This window comes from Vombatus ursinus, unplaced genomic scaffold, assembly GCF_900497805.2.
Source record: "Vombatus ursinus unplaced genomic scaffold, bare-nosed wombat genome assembly UNPS02014786.1, whole genome shotgun sequence".
Classification (NCBI taxonomy): Eukaryota; Metazoa; Chordata; class Mammalia; order Diprotodontia; family Vombatidae; genus Vombatus; species Vombatus ursinus.
The window spans coordinates 30,935,783-30,942,040 of NW_020954564.1; the positions used below are offsets into that span (position 1 = coordinate 30,935,783).

The following is a 6,258-nucleotide window of genomic DNA, read 5'->3' on the forward strand; positions in this document are numbered from 1 at the left end:
TCCCTAACAACTATAAGCAGACTCAAAGGAAAAAGTTAATTTTCCACAAAGATTCTATGAATGCCTAACTAAAGCATCTTCCTTAAGCTGTCATGGGGCTATTTAGCCTTTAATGATCAGAGGCTGCTTGCTGTCTCACCTTTTGCAGCACAGATGCTTTGTGGCAGTGATGACCCCCTGACAATTATGCCACTTCCTCCCTGAAGAAAACATATGGGCATGTAATAGATGGTAAACAATAACTCTGCCCTTCACCCCCTCAAGGACACACAGCAGACAGCTATCAAACATAGGCATCTCTAGAAACATACCTAGGACATTAAGGCTGATAACTCTCTCCCTAAGGGTAATTACCTATAAAAATCAGCAGTGGTCATGCTCTAATGCTGATGATGAACTAAGGTGGGAAAATGGAAGAGTTTCAACTTTGGGTTAGGAACAGTGGGAGTATCTGAATATCTCTCCATAAGTGAAAATTGAGTTTGAGTCGAAATTGAGTTCCTCAGAACCTGTGCCCTCCTCCGTCCTAGCCTGGAGCACTGGAGTTATCTCTATCTGTCTATCACTTAATACTAAATCATAGAAATTCAGAGCCAGGAAGGGCATCAGAAACTCTCTATTTCTAACTAGTTGTAACAACCACCCATTTCCCTTTGGGGTCAATGAGAACAAGCCTAATCTCTCTCCCACATGACAGCCCTTTGAACATCTCAAAATAGCTTTCTAGTCCTTCCTGAGTCCTTTATTCTCCAGGCTAATAAATTTATTCAGTCTCCACATGGCATGAACTTGAAGACCTTTGCCACTGTGGTCACCACCTTCCTTGAGATTTTCTTTTAGTTTATCAACATCTTTTCTAAAATATAGTTTCCAGACCTGAGCATAGATGTGGTTTAATCATGGCAGAGTGTGGCTGGGCTATAACACCCTTATCCTTGAGAGTTACGCTTTCTTAAAGTTTCCCAAGTTTGGACTAGTTGATTTGTCTGGCACATCACTCCCTTGACTCAAACTGAACTTGAAGTCCACTAAAATGTCCATGTATTTTTTAAATGAACTGCTGCTAATCATATTCTCACCCTCCGTCGTACACTTGTGAAGTTGATTTTGTTGAACCCAAGTTTAAGACTTTATAATTATCTCTATTAAACTTTTTATGTTAGATTCAGCCTGAGTTCTAACCTATCAGGATTAGAGGGGGAGGAATCTGGATTCTTGTCATCCAGTGTATGACTGACCTTTACAGCTTTATGTCATCAACAAATTTGATAAAGGTGCTTTTAGATGCACATTCATTGATTAAAATGTTAAATGACAGAGGGCCAAGGACAGATCACGGGTGACTCAGTTGGAAAACTCCTTCCAAATCGACACTAAACAATTAATTCATTGGCCATTCAACCAGACCTGAATCAATTTAATTTTATTATTTATCCCACATCCTTCCACCTCATCCTTAAGAATAGAAGACTTCATCAATAAATGAAACCACAGATTACTTCTCATCCAAATAAAAAGCAACTAATTAATTCTCACTTATCCACACAGTGCTTTGCACAATAGGTACTCAATAAAGAGTAGTTGAATTAAGCTGTCTGTGAACTTTTCACAGACTGCCTTTCATCCTGCTTCTTAGCTGCCTCCTCCGGCACAATCTACAATCATTTATTATTATTATTATTAGTCATACTACTAGCTAACATTTGCAAAGGACTTTACAAATGTTATCTCAGTTGAATCTCTCAACAATCTTAAGAGGTAGGTACCATAGTTATCCCCATATGGAAACTGAGATAGATAGATAGATATTAAGTGACTTTCCCAAGTTCGCACAGCTAGTGAGCGCCTGGGACAATGTGAACTCAGGTCTGCCATCTCCCGTCCAGCGCTCTCCACACTGTACCACCTAGCTGCTTAAGCACAGGGCACAAGCAATCAAAATATTGCCCCAATAAAGGCAACAAGGGAGACAAATAGGGCATTGCCATTTCGAAACAAAATTGAATGAAACCTCTAATCAAATAGGAAAGGTGGCTTTAAAATGTATATTTGTAAGGCTTCAGACTAAATAGTAATGACGAGATTGGATGCAAACAAAAGTTTTAGTTGCTCAGGCTGATTCATCACAGCTCATCTACTTGACCTGAGGATCTCTGGGAACTAGTAAATTCCAGCCTCACCAACATGAAGAGAACTTAAGCCGCAGCAGAAGACAGCAGTAGAATCCCTTGTTCCATTCAGTAGTTGTCTCTACCTGGGAAATCTCTGTGGTATTTTACAGCAAAGCAAAATTCATTATACTGTTCACATCATTTTTACCTGCACTAGCTGGAGTTTCCAGCTCTCCACTCGTCACCTCAGTCGGGCCACCGTCTCCTGGTGGGAACATGGGGACAGTCTGTCCTTTTATCCTGACAACCTGCCGTCAGGAATGCGTGTGCTTCCCTTTGGGGCTGAGCAGCTGTAGTGTCCATTGTATTTAGAGTCCTCCAAGGTAAATATTTGTGAGACACGATGAGCTAAAACAACACCCTTAACCTGCATTAACTCACAGATCAAGTTTCCTGGGTCCCAGGGAAAGGAGGTTGGGAGGACTCCCCACCAGGCTGAGGAACCCCAGGGGGATAGAGCTCTTTTACTGGAGACTGGGCCTAAGCATGAATTCTAGAAAACATGGGCCATTGCTGCCTGAGAAAAGAATGGTCTATGGAATGTGAATCTTCTGATGCCTTGGCAAATAACAGACTATAAGGGCTTGGGAAGATCCTGGGTATCTGGAATCTAGAGATGGAAGGGGTGTTGGAGAGTTTCTCATTTTGAAAATGGGAAACTACAGCCAAGACTGATTTATGACTTTATCAAAGTCACACAGGTAGTGAGTAGCAGGATAGGGATTTGAACCCAGGTTCTCCAGCTACAAATCCAAAGCACTTTTTTAAAAAAAATTATGAACTTAATAATTGTTGACATATACAAAAATTTCAACACAGAGATTTGTGTATGAAACTGTGAACTTTTGTTATAATGAGATTTTTTTAAGCATTCATTAAATTTGACAAGTGACAAAAAGACCCTGCTTCTGTCCCCTTTTGAAACTTTAAATTTTTCTTCTGTGTATCCGATGTTCTTTCCATAACAGTTTCTTCAGAAAACAACATTTCCTAATGCCAATCAGCAGAGTTTCAGAGACATGTCCAACATATATGAAACAGAGAGATTCCTGTACCTGCCTTCTTCTAACTTATCCCCAAGAGGCCCTCTTCAGATGAGTTGTCAATAAAATGCAGTGGGGAAAGACCTGGGCCTCAGAATCAGAAGTCTTGGGTTTTGGTCTTAGCTTTTCCCTCTTGTGACCTCGATTAAGTCATCTCCTTTCAGGGTCAAAGAGAGGGTTTTTCTTCCCTTTTTCCTTTCTTTCCTTCTTTCCTTCCTTTCTTTCTTTCCTTCTTTCTTTCTTTTTCTTCCTTTCTTCCCTCCTTATCTCCCTCCTACCTTCTCTCCTTCCTTCCTTCTTTTCTTTTTTATATAATTTATTTTATCTTATTATTTTTTCCTTTTTTAATTAAATTTTATCTTATTTTCAATTCCAAATTCTCTCCCTCCCCTTACCCTTCATCCACCCATTGACAAAGCAAGAAATACAAAGCCCATTTCAAATATGAAATCAGGAAAAACAAATCTCCACATTAAACATGTCCCGTTTCCCCTCCTCCCCGAAAAAAGGAAGAAAAAGAAGGACAGAGGAAAAAAATGCTTCAATCTCTGAGTCTTTTGGTTTTTATGTGGAGAGGGACAGTATATTTCATCATGAGTGCTTTGGAGCAATGGTGGGTCATTGTGTTGATCAGAGTTACTAAATCTTTCACAGTTAATTATCTTTACAATATTGTTGTTACCATGTAAATCGTTCTCCTGGTTGTGCTCACTTCACTCTGCATCACATTAAATATTAATATTTCTATTACTATAATTTAGAGATAAAAGATATCTTAGTATTGCCTAGTCCAAGTCTTTCATTTTATAGACAAGAAAACTGAGTACTAGGGTTGTATAGTTAGTCACTCAATCAACATTTATTAAGTACCTACTGTGTCCACTACGGTAAGTGCTGTAAGTTAGAGAGTTCCTAAGATAGTAAGCTAGCTAGGCCTTGAACTCAAGTTATTTGAATCCAAATCTGGCATCCCTTTCCATCATGTTGTGCTCCACTATGTTGTGATACATAGAGGGAGGTATTCCCCAGTGTGATTACTCACTTCATTCCCAGAAGCAGCTCCAAATGACTCTGGGTTGTTTCTACAAATGAAATCCAATGTCGAAAAGATCAGTCATCACTGAGGAGATTTAAAAGGCTGAGTCTCAGCTCTGAAGGTCATTCTTTAGCGAGGTTTATTAGGATAGTATAAAGAACACTGGTTTTAGATCAATCAACCAATCAACAAACATCTATTAGTAATGTTAGATTCTAAGAATAAAAAAAATAAACTAAGTGGTTCCTAATAACAAAGAGTTTACATTTTAATAGGTGAGATAAGAATGTAAATACAGATAGAATAAATATAAAAAGAATAAATATGAAGTGGTTAAATGTCAGGTAGTTAAGGAGGGAAGTTAAGTGGCATACTGAATAGAGATCCTGGCCTGGAGTCAGGAAGACTCGTTTTCCTAAGTTCAAATCCAGCCTCAGACACATCCCAACTGTGTCTGAGAGATATGAGTAAGTCTCATAGCTTTCTATACCTCAGTTTCCCCATCTGTAAAATGAACTGGAGAAGGAAATAGCAAACCTCTTCAGTATCTTTGTCAAGAAAACCCCACAAAGGGTCACGAAGAGTCAGATATGAGTGAAAATGACTAAACAACAACAAAGCTAGGGAAAGAGGACACTAGTAGTTGAGGAGATCAAGAAGGGCTTGCTATAGAAGGCATTTTGAAAGGAGAGAAGAATATTTTGAGGCAGAGGTGAGGAGGGAGTATATTCTAGGAGGGGGCACAGCCAAAGCAAAGGCAGGGGAGTCGAGGAGTGTTGAGTGTGAGAAACAAAGAGAAGGATGGGTTAGCCAAATTGCAGGATGTGGGAGGAAGGGGGAGACCAGAAGATCTGGATTCTAATGCGTGCACACACACACATACACACACACACACACACACACAACTTTATGTAATGTATATTGAGTATATATTATATTCACAGTGTGTGTATATGTGTGTATTTACATAAAATGCCTACTTACTATGTTTGTATGTGTGTGTGTCTGTGTGTGTGTGTGCATGTGTGTGTGTGTGTGTGTGTGTGTCCCTGAGAAAGTCAAAGCATCACAGAATCAGAGATTCNATATTTACATAAAATGCCTACTTACTATATTTGTATGTGTGTGTGTCTGTGTGTGTGTGTGTGTGTGCGTGTGTGTGTGTGTGTGTGTGTGTCCCTGAGAAAGTCAAAGCATCACAGAATCAGAGATTCCCAGAGCTGGAAGGAACCTCAGAGGTAATTTACACCAGTGACATCAAATTCAAATAGAAATAGGGAGCCACTAAACCGTATGTGAGGATCCCTACTGGTTGCATGTTGACCACATATTAATATTATCTATAATCGTTTGTATTTTTATTTATTTTGTTAAATGTTTCCCCCCAATTTTTTAATCTAGTTCAGGTCTGCTCAGGAATGCTGTGGACAGCAGATGTGGGCCATGTGTTTGACATCTCTGATCTAGTCTATCTCATACATGATCAAGGATCTTCCTAAAACAATTCAGCCTGAATGTCAGTCCCTTTTATATTCTTTATATGCTTGGGCAAGAGCACAATTTTTATTGATTTGCTCACCTGTTTGTTCATTCCTTCATTTTTATCCTGGACTGTGATCTCATCATTGGAAAGAACTTCCTCTTTAGAGAGATACCTCCCATGTCGCCTATACTCTCAAGAGTATTGCTTGGGGATACTGGAAGGGTTAGTGACTGGCCCAAAGTCACAGAGTTAATATTATGTCAGAAATAGAACTTGAGTTCAGAAGTTTCTTACTGCTACCAGGCCACATTTGGAGTTGGTGTTAAGCTCTGCATGACACATTTTAGGAGGAATATGGACAAAAGGGAACTTGTCCAAACAAGAGTGACAAGCACGGTGATGTTAGGGAGTCTGTGTCACATAAGAATCAATTGAATGAACTGAGAATTTTTACCCTGGAAAAAGGAAGGAATGAAGGAAAGAAAAAAGGAGAAGAAAGAAGGGAGGGAAGGAAAGAAGGAGGGA

General features: G+C 39.4%; 1 long non-coding RNA gene across 1 annotated transcript in view; it reads right to left on the reverse strand.

The window, feature by feature from the left end:
- LOC114047351 overlaps positions 1 to 2,419 on the reverse strand; it is an 18,004-nt gene extending 15,585 nt beyond the window's left edge. Inside the window, exon 1 of the long non-coding RNA XR_003569590.1 lies at positions 2,320 to 2,419. This is a non-coding gene — a long non-coding RNA (uncharacterized LOC114047351). The remainder of the gene's footprint in view (positions 1 to 2,319) is intronic.
- Positions 2,420 to 6,258: the final 3,839 nt, after the last annotated feature.